Source organism: Bombus bifarius, unplaced genomic scaffold, assembly GCF_011952205.1.
Source record: "Bombus bifarius isolate JDL3187 unplaced genomic scaffold, Bbif_JDL3187 scf7180000008734_frag, whole genome shotgun sequence".
Lineage (NCBI taxonomy): Eukaryota > Metazoa > Arthropoda > Insecta > Hymenoptera > Apidae > Bombus > Bombus bifarius.
The window spans coordinates 1-16864 of NW_022884810.1; the positions used below are offsets into that span (position 1 = coordinate 1).

Genomic DNA, 16864 nt, shown 5'->3' on the forward strand with positions numbered 1-16864 from the left:
ATCATTTTCTACAGATTTATAGCTATCGCTATCACTAGCTGTGTTCGTTAAAAGAACTTCCCTTCGTTGACGAACTTATCAGTTGTTTCGTTTTCACTATCTGAAATTGATTTTTGTTTAACACCTCTTTTTTCTTCTTTGGCAAATTTATTTTCTACATTTTCCGATGCCTTTTGTTTATTAATTATTTAAGACTTGTCTTCGATTAATTTCGTCTTTAAAGCGCTTCGCAAAATTTTATTTGTGTTTGATTGTCTGGTTTGATTATAAACAATTTCTTCAAATTTTGGCGAAGTAGCAGGCTTTGCAGCAACATTATAACGACTGCTCCGTTTACTACTATTTAACATAGATGGAGATGGATTCTTGTCATCTTTATTCTCTAAAGACTTCTCTTGTGTATTAGCATCTAAATTTCTCGACATAAGATCTGCTGAAGTTTTTGATTCTGTAGTGTCACACGCATTTTTCGCTGTCATCATTTGGTCTTCTTCTATAAGCAAATGTTCATTATTGTAAGCATTATCTCTTGCTTTTTGTATGGATTCTAATGATATATTTTGTTCAACGTTGTCTATTGATTTTGTATCATTTTCAGCAGTTGATTTACTAACTGTTTCTAATTCCTTCGTTTCAATTTGGTTTTCTTTATTTGTATCGCCGTCCAAAATATTTCTCATTGAAATATTATCCTTCTTGTTATGATCTTTTTCTGCTTCTCCTAAACTTTTACTTTTTTTGTCAAACCATTCTTGTAAATTTTGAGTATCTTGTGACGAAGATGGTGACAAATCATTATACAATACTGCAATATCTTCTTTCCTTCGTTTCACAGACTCTTTCTGGTATTCTGTTGAGCTATTGACATCAAACATTAAGTCTGTTTTAATGAAAATATAATCCTGTGAAGCGGTGTCAATTGATACTTTCTTTTCATAAGAATTTTCTACATTAGACTGCAATTCTTTTGAAAATTCTTTCAAAACCATTTCTTCATTTCCTACAGTAACGTCTGTTTTCTCCAAGCTTTTGTTCAAATTATTAGAAACTAAACTACCCTGATAACTCCGACTAGTCGCTGCTTTAATAGTCTCCTTTAACAGTTTTCTTAACTTGATTTCGTTCTGCTTCTGCATAGCGTCTAGTATGGCCCGAATACTTGGATCCACACCAGTAGCCATAGGGCTAACAGAAGATGTGTCTTCTCATTTTTTGCTCATAGTGGTTATTGTACTGTTGTTGGAGTCTGTACTAGCGAAGCTATTGTGACGAGTACGATAATATTTAAAAGAATCCAGTTCTTTACCTGAATATTCTTCTTTTCGTGACCAGTTTCAGTTTTGGTGATGACCGTAGTCCGCTTTCCGTAGAAGTCGTTTTCACGCAAAGTGAGCTGATCTGCAGTCGATCGCATCCGAAATGCGTAATTTCGTTTTCTTGAAGTTGATGGATCCTGGCACGGATCGCCAAAATGTCACGTAAAATGGATACTTGGGTTGCGAGAGAAAAGAAAGCTGAGTCGTAGCCCAACTATTAATTCTCTTTTATCGAACTTTATTATGACTTTGGCACTTACAGTAGAATAACGTTGAACAGAGAAAGGGGTGTTGTACAAGAACAGCAACTAGAACGAGAACTCCCCGGGCTGGGTGAAGTCTCGGCTTATATACACCCTGGCTTGGGGATGTTGGGGGGTTTGGTGTGGATTCTAAGGAGTCCGAAAGTCGGGGTTGGGGCCTTATCTCTGATGGGGACTAAGATGCGTCGCGGCGTTGGCGTCCGACAGTCGGGAGTCGATGTCTTTTCTCTGAGAGGTAATTGGTGTCACACGGTCAATGGAACGAACTCTCCATCTAACAAAGACATTAAGTAATCCTATAGCTCTCCTTAAAAGAAAGATTTGTAGCGGCACATGGCAGTAAACATTCCAACGGTTTCTGTCCCGTAGCTCGCCACACGCAGATCCTATTCTCCGGGCAGGATGTTTACCAGATGTCGACGCGTCTCCACAGTACGTGATCGGCTAGCCCGAGGACCGTCATAAACACTAATATCTAGTTACCTAAAATCCTTCAACAGATACACAGTCTTTGTCCCAGTTACGGGAAGACAGGAGAGACCTATTTTTCCACGAACGACGTCTCCCACTAGCAACCCTCCCTCAAGGGCGGCTAGCATCCTTTTCTAACTACCGATATGGAGATTGGCCAATTAGCAGCAACGTCAATTTCCCTTACTTTCCGAACGTAGGATGTCCCCGACGAATCCGATGATCTCGTGTCCTTAGACACACCCCGTCATATTTTTCCTCTGGGGTATCACCGGGTCGGAAAGTCTCTCTCTCTTGCGGTCTCATCGACAAAAAAGGATTAACTCCTTACGGTCAGCGAATATTAACAAGGAATCCGACTTAGATTTTTTGCGAGTGCGTACGACTACCGTCCCGTTGTCCGCGGATTCGTTATTGAACCTAGGATCATTGTCATTAGTCTCTCGAATATCTAATAACCACGGTTACTTGTCCGGTTCTATGGTAATCGTATTTGCACTAGTCAATGTCTTCTCTATTGCATAACGACAACGTGTAACCCAAACGAAGATTCGTTTCACGCCCCTAACCCTAATTCTAATGTAAACCCGAGGTATATATATATAAATAAATAAATAATTATAAATTAATATTACCTATTATTAATAATAGTTTAATTATATATCTCAAGATAATAAAATATTTATAATTTATATTAATTTTTATATATAAATATTTAATTATATATAATACATTTTTTTCGATTTAAAGTTAAAATATTTATATTTATATTTTAATTTTTTTATAAAATTAAATATATGTATAAAGATTTTAAAATTAATATATTTAAAATTAATAATTATATATTAATATATACTTATATACAAGGTAATTCAATTTTTATCAATTTTATTAAAAAATTTTATTTTATTACGTTAAATATTTATAAATTATTTTAATTTAATTATCTAATTAAATTATTATTAATTATTTATAATAGCAATATTTATAATAGTATTGTTAATTTTTTATTTTTATATTTTAAAATATATATATAATGTACGTATCCATTATGTATTTCCAATGTACGTACAGCAGATACTCACAGGAAAAACCAACGAGACTAATAATAAAATCAATGAATTAGAAATAAAGAGCTATAGACAAATATCTTATAATATACCGTGGCATAATCTGCAATTTATTATAAAATAATTGATCCGAGCAGTATCAATTATAAAAGAAGATGGCTGAATATGATAGACACTGTCGAATACTAATCAAATATAATCATTTAGTTAATCTTTAAGATTTAAGTTAAGATACATCTTTGAGGAATCAATAAGTCTTTCGCTAATAGCCTAATAGATCTCTTGATAGATTAAACGAAGAAATACCTAATCGCGATTACAGCCAATTGGTACATATTATTCGATACATAATTAATATTTGTATCACGTACAGCGATGCAAGTGGTATTGAAGAAAATAGCCATTTTATGTTACAACTATAACGAGTAAATTTACTCGTTTAACTTGAGAGGAATTAAAAAGGTACCTGACTTTTAAATAAGCATTAAATAAGAAATTTAAATATCACAGACGGTGATGTATGTGTTATTCAAGAAAAGAGAACATTTTATTTTGTAATTAGCACGAGTAAATGAACGAATATCGATAATATAATATAATGATTAATATGAATTTTATCTGGCTGATTATTCAAATACCATAACATATTTCACAGTAACGTCATCGACTGCCGTTAGGCTCTTTTCCCTTTTTGTTCAAACTAATTGATAGTCGAAAACTAGTATCAAGGAGGTGTGAATTTAGTCTTAGTTTGTAGAAACTATTAAAATGATAAAAATGGATACCGTATTAAATCGTCGAAGGCGCCAATTTACGATAAAAATTAAGAAATTGTTCAATTTGATTTTGTTATAATGGAAAACCCGTCCTTTGCTATGTCAAGAGATCGTTAACGTTTGATTGACATCTCGACATCTTGTCAAGATATATAAGGAACGCGGAAGTCGCGCGCGAGCTCTTTAGTGCCTGAAATTCCGGACAGTGAACATCCAAGAAGAATTTAAATATAAGGTAAATAAAAAAAAATATCAAATAACAACATTGTAACTAGTAATTTATAACGTCTAAGCCATTAATTTACAATACTTGAGAAATTAATTTATAATATTTAAGCTATTAATTTATAACATTTAAGCCATTAATATATAACATATAAGCAATTAATTTATAACGTCTAAACTATTAATTTATAACATTTAGGCTATTAATTTACAACATCTTAGCCATTAATTTACAATATTTGAACTATTATTTTATACATTTAAGCCATTAATTTATAACATTTGAACTATTAATTTATAACATTTAAGCCATTAATTTATAACATTTAAGCTATTAATTTTCAACATCTAAGCCAATAATGTACAACATTTAAACTGTTATTTTATACATTTAAACTATTAATTTATAACATTTAAGCTATTCATTTATACCTTCTAAGCCATTAATTTATAACATTTAAGCCATTAATCTAAAACAATTACATCATTAATTCTTAACAGTTATACCAATAATTTATAACAACATTTTCCCATTAATTCAATGTAATTATGCTCTTAATTTATAACAGTTGTACCCTTAATCGGAAGTAACTCTACATTCATTGATTTTAATCAATACCATAAATTCGTAGTGAGTGAATTAAAGATTTATTTTGCTTTATTTTATTAACGAAATCTATCAAGTCTTTGAAGTGCTATTTCATTTCCATATAGCATTATATTTTAACTCTGAATACAGTATTCAATTTCCAATTTCACTATTTCGTATAAAATCTGTGGTAACACAGAGTGTCGATGTATGTGTCACGTAAAATAACAAAATAAAAAAGGAATTTGAGGTAAAAAATAAAAAAAGAAAACTTTATTTTTTTTCTAACATCAATACACTTTACAATCTACTTCCGAACTCTAGGCGTGACTTTCTAAGACTGACTCTTATGATTTTACTTTCGATCGGATCCGATTACTTTCTTTTGTCATCCCTCAACATCCCCACCGTCCATGCATTTGCTAGGCGTCCGCGATCGTTGCCACGTGCTCTTTCTTCTAGAACCTTCGGTGGAAGGACCGTTGGGATGTTGATGGTTCATTAGGCACTTCAGCGATATACATTGTCGCCGAGTGCTTTATCTCTATCGTCAGTCCGTCGGATTTGAAGTATGCCGGTCGTGACATATGTAACGATATATGGTATAACGTTATAACGTATTACTTTACATGATATAACTTTATAACGTATTAATTTATATGTTATAACGTTATAACGTTATAACGTAATACGTTAAATGGTATGACGGTATAACGTATTATGTTATATGGTATGACGTTATAACTTATTACGTTATATGGGATGACGTTATAACGTATTACGTTATATGGGACGACCTGTTTCTGTCTGGAGATTGATTCCTAATACAACGTGTGTCCCATTATATCAGCATCTCTAAAGTACAATTCTATGTGATTTCTAGGGAGAATAATACAACCGATCCACAACTTCGTCAGGCAAAATGTTTATCCCGTGACCGTGGCTACGTTCGGCGACCAGTTGTCACCTCGAACCCACTTTCGCTTTCACAAATGTCAAACAATTACAAATGACAATTGCTTAATTACAGTTATGATAAAATCTAGGCTAAAGCATTAGAAGGCTTCCTCAAAATTGCAAAGGGAAGGCTCCGGTTTTCCTTTCATCTCCGACATATATAATAACCTGTTAATAGCAGCGTTCTCTTCAAGTTAACTACCCTTATTATCCCAAAAGAAATAAGGGATTGAACGATTCGTGGCGTCGATTAGTCAATCGTAACGGGAATTTACGACTCCCGTTGGCGCACTTCCTCGAGATCGCGTCTCCCCACGAACGTGCGAATTTACATATTTAACAATATATATATGGCGGGTTAATGTTGAAATTTTGGGTGTTTGGGCGTTAATTTTAGTTTCTTTACATTTTTTTCCTATAGGAATACCTGCACTTTATCATTTATGGAAGTTTTGTTAACAGAAACGAAAAATTTAGAAAAGATATGTATAATCAAGGAATCTCAGGATAGCACACTTAGACTGCAGATTTTTCTGTATGCAAAAGTAAGTCAAAGGAAGAGGATGAAGTTTTCTTGCATAAGGCTTTGTTTCTGCTTGAGCTAGCTTACAATGAAATACGTTCAGTGTGACAGAGTATCGACAACTATTTCAAACTTTAGCTTTAAATACAAAAAGTTTACGCGCAAAAATAAGCTGAAGAAAAGAAAAATGTTTTTTTTCTTGTTTGACATCTTATCCTGTCTGGTGGTATGGAATTATTCTGGAAAAGCCTGTATATGTACAGAGTATATAAAAAATACACTTATTTGACCGGACCACCCTAATTCTACAACTCTGGATGATACAGTTTTACAAACGTCTACTCATCGCGAAGACCAACTTGCCAACTTTTCAAAATAAGCTATGAGTCGCAATTGAACCGTTTTCTGGAGAAATGACGTTGAAATTCCATTGGATCTTACATCGAGATTATTCGCAACAAGTTTATATTTCGCAGTCAGGTAGAATGTAAGCAATGTGACATTAACGAGAAAACAACAAGTTTTCGTTAGCAGGTGGGATAGCCCGTGATAAACAGAATGGAGCAATCAGCGTGATTTCACATTATTACAGAATTATCTACTGTGTGAAAAAAGACTTTCAAACAAAGATTCTGATTTTATTAGCTTTCTTTTAGAATAAATAGAAAATAAAATTTGTAAATAACAATTAATCTCATTATTTTAAATAATATATTTAAACTTGTTGAAATTGCAAATAATTTATTTCTGTCTTTTAACATTTAAACAATTATTTAAATGAAAATTTATTTAATAGTGCCCAGTATTGCGCGCAACACATTTTTGGAACAACGAACAATTCGATAGTCGGTAATAGAGATAGATGGCAAAATAATTGGATTTATTGATAAAATGAGGATTAAATTGATTAAAAAAAAGTAAATTGATTAAAATGTATACAAATCCTACATATACAAGAATAATATCTTGCACATCATGGTATCCAAATATACTTTCCCAGTAAAGTTCCATTTGATCCTCGTGCTAAGTAGCATACGGTGCCAGCAAACGTCAATTTTTACAAAATTTTGCATGAATCAATCGATCCAGAGACTCCGATCCTCCGAAATCACGCTAGTGGACACTTATACGCCCTGACACTTTTTATACATGCTGTACATAAAAATATATGTATCGAAACTGTTGTTATTTCTATACTCAGAGGTAAGATCAGAGTAGTTATTATTTTATTGAATGGATAAATCTATTACACCGTTCTGAGCCAAAAAAAGCCTTTATTGCACACGCTTACAAAAACTAGGGATAAAAACAAAAAAGCATCTTAAGCCTATCGATTAAATCTATCGATTGTAACTAGCATCATCCTCTAGTTACTATTTCTTATCACTAACGCATCTGCATATGGATGGCGAGCACGAACTCACGTTGTCATTTTCAACAGAAACTTTGATACAAAGTACGCAGATTTGTGTATAAATACATTACGGTTGAAAAATTGTTGAATATTTACTACTGTATCTGTTATACTTGATCGTTAACACCTATTTTTTTCGCCTGCCTAACTTACTATCCTCAAAACGTTATCAGATTATACATTTTGTTCGGCTGATAAAATGGAATTTCTTGGAATTTAGAGCTCCCTTTACATTCACTTGTTATTGTACGAGTATTTTGCTCGTTCACCAGCCGTTCACTCATTTTATTTTGCAATCGTGACAATTTGATGCTGCTTCTCCACTCTGTATAACGTGTTACCTACAAACACCGATATGTATATAATCTGATGCATTAATTACTATACGATACACCATGAGGACGTTAATACACGCAAAACGAAATAGATAAACAGTATCTGCTAAAATTATAGCTATAATATATAATACAATATATAATATAATATAATATAATATATTTTTGTTACAGTCGACTTCTCCAAAAGTCAAAAGCTTGTCTTGTTATTGGCACGTACCGTAAACACTCGACTAATTGCGTATTTCTTAAAGCTATATTTCTCCTCTTTACAACTTTTTTACGAGATTAGTTTGAAATCAGCCCAATTGATAAACCATTTCAATTTTCAATCTCCTATATTCAAAATTTATTATAATCAATTCTATTTTAGTTTTTGCTATCAAAGGAACATAAATTGGAAGTTGAAACAAAAAACATGGGTTCTAATTAAATATTACTATCTGCTTCTATTCTTAATCGTTACGAATTATTTATACATTATTACCAATTATCAATTGTTTATTATACATTGCTCGTTGCATTCACCCTATTACCCCTACACTTCCGTATCATCAACCATATTGCTATCTTCGAATAATTTTCCTCAAACGCAAAATCTCCCACGTACCTAACCTTTTAATTTCAAAGCTAATTAATTCACGGACATCTTCGATCTTTAACAAGCGTGTATCCTACCAATGATTAGCAGTTACTCTTCATTAATTCATTAATTCATTGATTCAATCTGTAACGTTTCGAGTATGTACATCGCATGTCGTATCATTGTATCGGTATTGTATCTGTTGATTCGAAAGATAGCTGGTTACTCAGGTGGCTAAATTGATCTCGCCATAGACGAAACTTATTTGTGTATCCATCTATGTATATATAAAAGATATACACAAGCAAACAGATAAGGCAATCGAGAATCAATGGATTCAATAGCCGGTAAATATTTACAAAAAAAGGAGATACCGCCGATTTTGACATTTTTTAAATATTTTGTTAATGTTATCAGTTTGAGTAAGATTTTATTCGAGGATTGCCGTTCATTAAAAAGTTAATATCAAAAAAGTTCAATGAGTCATTTGCATTTAAGAGAGTGTACTTAGTCAGATTCTTAGTAAACACTTATCCAACAGCCGATCGTTTAGTAATTTTCGATTCGATTATTCGTGTTCGTTTTTTCGTGTTCGATAACGTTTTGCAGAAGAAGATTCGATTCAATGTTTGTAATATGTCGTGTATACAATTTTAATAATTACATTCGATAATTGCACAAAAATCGGGACTGGAACGTTACAATTATGGAGACGTAGGAACGACTCTATTCCTCAAAATTGACAACGCGAATGAAAGAGAAAGAGAGCCTCGTTAAAGGCTGGCGATAAGTTGAAAGATTCTTATTTGCGATTTTTGATCAATGAAATTTTTGCTAATATGTTTCTCGCGTTTTACTGGTTAAAATGACACCAAACACGATAAAATTTGGAACATATTTGCTTACTTAATAATTGATAATTAAATATTATTCATATTATATCATGTTTGATCTTATTTTAGTCGGGGAAATCCTACAAATGCGTTAGTGGAAATTTAATTTTAAAAAGCCTAAAATAAGGCAATTTTCAGTTTTGAATGATTACTCGGATACATTGTCTCAACGATAACTGATAATATTGGATCATGTTACACTGCTCGATCGCAATGGACCGCCAAATTTCCGCGATACCTCAGGGAAATCTGTCCTTCTCAAAGTGGACACGACGGCTGTGTAACTACGTAGAGGACTTTTTCGTGCAATTATCGAATGTTTGTACTAACCGTTTAATTTTTTGTTCCAAAATTCTTATTCTTTATATTAGATGAATAATTCAAATATCTCGCTGTGAAGTACCTGTGTTATTATTGATTGGTGTTTTATAATTATATTAAACAACGAATACTGAATAACGAAGTATTTTTCGGTTAAGGATTTCTTTCGTTATTCATAATTAATAATTATTATACATAGCAATTTCGACAAAGTAACGAAGATGTAGAGTCGAATTCGAGTACGATAAGTAGTCACAGAAAATTTATCTTTTCTCCAATTGATTGCGTCTCCTAGTTTAATGGTGTTTTATAAACGGGCCGCTTATCTTGAAAATGGTAAATCCATTTTCCTTTGTTTCGGAATATTGAAACATTACGTTCGATTGGACTATTTTACTACGTTTTATGACCTTGAGTGACCTTAAATGACCGCGATATTTAAATCCGTCTTCAAAAGAGCAACAATGGGACAAATAGGTATTCAAAACTACACGGCTACACTTAAAAAAAAACGAAGCCTATTAAAGTGTTCTTTAAAACTCGTAAACGCGTCCATCTGAGAAAAACTTTTTCCATCGCGTAATAGCCTCCTCGAAACCAAACAACTTTTGTTTCAAACATTTCCCTGCGTCTCAAAAAATTGAAAGAATTATTCAGGTGGTTTGCTGTTGAAGACTCAGCCTGTATATCCCCAAAATTCCATGTAGTTCTGATTGTTAGGCAAACTGATATTGTAATCTAACACGAGTCAACCTCATCAAGGGGCGAGAGGGAGGGGGTGTCAATAGACTAAACACAGAAGTATTCGCCTCTATATGTACCTCTATTCGCTATTTTGAACATGAACAGAAAGATAACAGTACGGAGTGGGTGAGAAAAGCATTAAGAATTTTGATCCAGCATTTTTTAATCTCTTTATTGTGACATGAAAACTACGGAAAAAGTAATTTAAAAAAGCGACCAGATATCAATGACCTACGAAAAAGATAAAATTCATCCGGACAGAAAGAAGGAAGAAAACTATTTAACGTTTCATCAGAGAAAAAGAATCGAGGAAAAGGCTTGGTTATTGATCTTGTGAGACAGGAACGTCATAAATGCTAGTATAGGTAATCTTGCAGAAGTTGTTAAGAATCTTTATCGTAGTTTGGTATGAAAAATATCGAATAATTTGGATTTCGAATCACATACAAATTAAGATGCAGGGGAGAGTCGCACGGTACCTTGTGCTAGAGTTGATAAAAATGAAAATTTACAAAGTGACTTTATAGCACAAATGGAACTTGATAAAAGTAGAAAAATTAATTTTATGAAATTCAATAATACGAATTGACGAATTAACAATGTGCAAGAATAGTAATGTCGGAATTTGTAGGAAACGAAAAATTGTCGTCCAGTACCGATCAATTATTTAATTATTTGATCTTTTGCTCTAAATGGTTAATAATGTTTTAAAAAGTCCTCTAGATGTCAGTATACATATTCTTATTCAAATTTGATTTTTATGTATATCGTATGGAAAATACATAATATTTTCTTGATCTGCGCATTCGACGTGTGCCCAGACTTCACATTCGTCGTTTTTGAAACATTGAAAGCTTCAGTGACTTGTCTTTGGGCCATTTTATTTTTGAAGAGTAGCTTCGAAGCCCCATTCATGTTCTCCTCTGACAATTTCTCTCTTTTCTGTTTTGGACTTTCAGACATTTTTCTATGGAAAAGGTAGAAGAAAAATTAAACGGACACCTTCTAATTTAGTCTCAGTTGACAAAATATTGAACTTACAGGTAAAAGAAATTCGGTCTATGACTAAATCATCGGTATTGGACGACAAATACGTTGAACAAATACGTTTTAGATTATAATGTATATAATATACAAAGGAAATTATAAAAGTGGGGCAAATAACTGGTAATTACACTTAATAAATTAGATATAGTATACATTAAAAAAAATTTTACTTACCTGAAAAACAACATGTCAACTCTAGAAAATAATTTTTAATTTTCGAAATATCAATGTATATGTTTGACATATCAGATCAATATGGCTCCGAAATATGTTACACGGAATTGTTCATTTTCATTTGTTTGTTCCAATAAAAGCGCTAATATCTGGTGAAAAATCCTATGTATTTAGAAATTAACAGAAATGTCAAGTGAGCTGTTATTTTGCCCGCATTGTATTTCTTACATGTAATGCCTGTTACACGTTTTATCTTTAAAATAGTAAACTCATTATTTACTCGAGATTTATTCCTAGCGCACAAATATTTTTCAATAGAGCGATGCAAAGTTTTACTGTACCTCGGATCATCACAAGTTAATCAAAATCTTGAGGATTCGATTTCACCTGCTCAAAGTGACTTTTGCAGGCAAAAGAAATTGTTCCTCGGATACTTTAATATTTTTTACTAAATTTCATCAAAAATAGAATTTTATTTGCTAATAGAAGATAACTATGTTTTGGTACTCCTACAGAACAATATCACGACATTCGCTAAAATTACAAATATTGTACAGTATATTCACTACAAGGCTAATTGAAATAGCTTGTAATCCAACATATAAGAATGCTACTTGCAAAGTATCTTTGCTAGTAACAGTTTAAAGTAGAGAGATATTCCTAAAAAATCATATATTTTATACATATATGTACGTAGTATATACAGTGGATATAACTATCTTTCTGAATTTATAAAATAACTGTATATAATAATAAATAATAATAAATAATAATAATAATATAATATAATAATAATAAAAAAATAATATAATAATAAATAAAAATAACATAATAATAATAAATTTATAGAATAACAATATTCCAATATTTATATTTTTCCTTGTTGCAATTTTGTAAACCGTCAAAGCGTTTACAACAGAAATTCCCAGAAGGAATTGAATGCCAAGTTTTCTGTACCATTTGATTCCTTTTCTAATTGTGGTGGCATAAGAAACCATTTGATCGGAATAATCTATACCACACTTTCCTTCGTTATATTCGACAACAGCTAGCGGTTTTAATGTAGCGAACAAGCGAAACGAAAGATCATTCTTGAGACCACCACTTGAGCGATTCGCATTACTAAAATATCGATAGGAGCACCTAGCAGAGAACGCTTGGTACTGCTGTACGCGTGGCCTGACGCAGATTTTTTTGAAAACAAGCGTGGCAGTCAATGTGTTAATAAACTATTAAACTACATGTCGTGAAGAAGTATCCCCTTTATGAACATTTATTGATAGCTCTAGAGTTGATAATATTAGCTTGAGGAAGTTCTGTATGTACGTGTAATTGATAGTACTCGCGTACACCTGTGCGTGTAAAACGTTTCAAGTTAATAAAGAGAACATGATACACGTGGAATAGGTATGAATAAAAATTACAAGAAGCCGGAGAATATTCTAAAACATATACCATGATAAAATATAAATTGTAAAGAGTTATAGATCATGTTATTATATATTAAAATTATGCTTAACAAGCAGATATTAGCGTAAATATGACGCTGCGTTAATTAAATCCAACAATATTGAGAAAAGAACAAGTTGAACAATACGTAGAAATAATTTAGAAAAACACTGTTAGATCAATTTCAAATTGGGTTTTCTTTACTCGATGTCAACTTAACTCTTACTCGTCTTTTGCATAAACTCTTTTCGTGATATGAAACATTAGAGTTGACATGCTGCTGGTATTAATTGCACACGCAGAATAAGATTTTCCAAATTGAACCGAAACGATTTAGACAGAAAAATGTAATACTTTCAATACTCATAACAATTATTTATGCATTCCGCATATAAACCTACCGAATATTTATTACTTACTTTTAGCTCAAAAATATTTGATATACTACTACCAAGCAAATATTAGATTGAAGAGGAAATCATACATGAAAGATGTCACTTTTTTTAATAAAAAGTTCGTTCTCATCAAAGTTTCTGGCAATTTATTACATACCTGTGTACAAAGTGGATTACTTTGTAACACAACTGGAAAGTAACTTTCTTTGTAATGATTTACGTAATAAATTACGCAAAAAGTAAAAAGAAGATTATATTTTAAATCATATTCTAAGAATAACTGTATTTTAAACGTGATTTCAAAAGAATTTTGAATTTAAAAATTCGTCAAAAGTACATACGTACTTACTACTTCGACACGATCTAGGCTAATTATGTGTACTAATGTTTATACATCTTGATAGTAGCTGTATTCAAAGAGCGCGTCGAATCTTTTTATAGTATTTGCCTTTTGATGTATTAAAAGTATTGTAGTAACTGATGGTTTCTTAGAGTAAGGACAAGTGATGATGGTAGAGTTCAAAGTTTAGTGTATTTTAATAAGTGATATTCAATAACAAAAGGACCGACTACAATATCGTCGCACGCCGACTCACACTCCGTGTCCGCTCAACTCGCACTCTGCTTCTCGACTGACTCTCTGGCCGTTGTAGCACTCTATTGTCTTTTGCTAGGCCCACCGCACACGTGTTCTGCAGACGCTCGTAGCCAGGGTCACGTAGGTCTTTTCGGCAAGGCTATTTACTTGAAGGACCCGGTAATGCATTGATGGAGCCGACAGCGCCTCGGCTCTCGCGACATTGTCTGTAGTTAGCTCGACGTTTCTTGGGCCCTTCTCCCCGATACTACAGTATCATTAGAGATATTCTTCTTATTATCGCAAATATGTATTGTTCTGCTCATTACATCGACAAGTGAACGGATTTTAAGCTTCCTGTTCTTTTACATTTTCAATATTTCCAGAGTTATTTGTTTTCAGTAGAAAAAATATTAATTCCTGCCACTTTTGAGAGGAATTGTTTAGAAGTGTATCCTGTTTATCTCGAGTCGCTCAAATATATCGGGGAAAAAATGAATGACACAAAAATCGAATGACATCGAAAGGGATATACTATTATATTCGTGTGTATTTACTTTGCGTGTATTGTCTTAACATGAAATCTCTTGCGTGTTAAAATATTTCAATGGATATCTCCATTTTTTGTTACATAATCACGCAGCTGACGTTCAGACATCTCTAAAATACTAGAAACTTGCGTCTTTCGCACCATCCGCTATCGTAATAGAAACTTTCAAATTCGACAGAGCAATACAAAGCACGTGTCACGTAAAATAACAAAATAAAAAAGGAATTTGAGGTAAAAAAATAAAAAAAGAAAATTATTTTTTTTCTAACATCAATACACTTTACAATCTACTTCCGAACTCTAGGCGTGACTTTCTAAGACTGACTCTTATGATTTTACTTTCGATCGGATCCGATTACTTTCTTTTGTCATTCCTCAACATCCCCACCGTCCATGCATTTGCTAGGCGTCCGCGATCGTTGCCACGTGCTCTTTCTTCTAGAACCTTCGATGGAAGGACCGTTGGGATGTTGATGGTTCATTAGGCACTTCAGCGATATACATTGTCGCCGAGTGCCGCCACATCTTTATCTCTATCGTCAGTCCGTCGGATTTGAAGTATGCCGGTCGTGACACACGCGAAAAGTGACTGACCAAAAAAGAACTGAATGTTTTGACGACATTAAGAAACTGCAGCCTTGTATTTCAGCAATATCATACCAGCAATAACAAATTTTGAGAAATATCTTTATGTTCTATTCCTGTGGCGTACTTTGGATAACGCTAATCCCGGCGACACACTAAATTTTGAAATACATACGACTGATTCTACAGAAGCGGGGATTCTACAGCAGCGATTTCGCTTGCACAGTTGTTCATTTAATTTGTGAATTGTATGAAACCTCAAGTATGTCAGAGGACATAGTGATATTGCTACAAAAGCGACTAGACAAATAGAGAGCTACATGTGATTTTATCGTATTTTTTTAACCCTTTCGCTTCGGCAATCCAGTCCGCCGAAGTACTGTCACTGAACGGAAACGCGCGCCAGAAATACGCACAGTGTGCGTGGCTACTGTATATACGTTTTCCTTAGTCTTAAATAATAATAATTCTTGTAAGAACCGTATACGAAATATCGTTTCACTGTCAATGGATTTAGTAGATTTTTTAGCATGAAACAATATACGATTTTGATGTTGTTTCAACAACGAGTAACTTAAAGAAGTGATTAATCCAATATGTCAATAAAATCAAGGGAAAATGTTCTGTCGATAACGAAAAAATATATTAATGACCACAAATAGCATTTGTATATGCATCATTTTTGTCAAATTTTGTCTTCAAAACACAACTTTGGACAATACAAGAACTAGATATTAAGTTTTTAATGTTTTTAATATTCCTATTTTATCTACTTTTGCTAAAATACATTAAACACATTTCAATACTAAACTAAAGATCTTTAAACTTAAAAATGACTTTTGCTTATTCCCATGTCACAAACAATTGGCTTTAATAATTATCGATCAATACTCTCTTATTCGTAAGCACATCAGCATATTCGATCCATGCAAATTCACGTAAAATGTTACTACTTCCTGCCTTTCGTTACATGTATCTTAATAAATTGTATCTTATTAAATCTTAATAAATATGAGTCTTAATAAAAAGAAGTTACTTTTTACGTAGACCAAACTTAGTTCTATTATTAAGCGCGTAAGCAGATAAGATAAAGATCAAATGGAGACAAAGCTAAAAAATAACGACTATATATTTTCATGTTTCAGCGTTGAAAACTTATGTGGGTGAAACGCTAGAATTGACTGGAGTTCTTCGACAAGAAATGGGCACTTGTCTTTGCATAGACAGCAACAATGTGCCTCCGACAGTCAGCAAACGTTACTCTGTACAAGTTCACTGTATGTATTATTAAGCGCTTATCATAGAGTTATTATACAAATATATTTGCAATTATCATTCTTATATATTATACAAGGTGAATCAGAACACGTAGAAAATATGGCAGAGGTTGATTCTGAATACTGAAATAAGAAGAAAATTTTATATAACATAATATGCCTAATATGACCTTACGTTCCGCTTATAGCTTATTTTGCGATGCTAAACATTGCACAGATGAACGATTTCTTGGAAAATAGATAAATCGTGCCGGCCTTATTTCCGGACCAATACGCTCTTCGGATCCGAATCCGTTCGATTATTAAATACGGAGACGTTTAAAATCTCTT

At 32.7% G+C, this 16864-nt stretch overlaps 1 long non-coding RNA gene across 1 annotated transcript; it reads left to right on the forward strand.

The window, feature by feature from the left end:
• Positions 1-4090: 4090 nt before the first annotated feature.
• LOC117213350 lies at positions 4091-16537 on the forward strand. Its single transcript, XR_004488633.1, has 2 exons — positions 4091-4131; positions 16403-16537. It is a non-coding gene; the product is annotated as an uncharacterized LOC117213350 (long non-coding RNA).
• Positions 16538-16864: the final 327 nt, after the last annotated feature.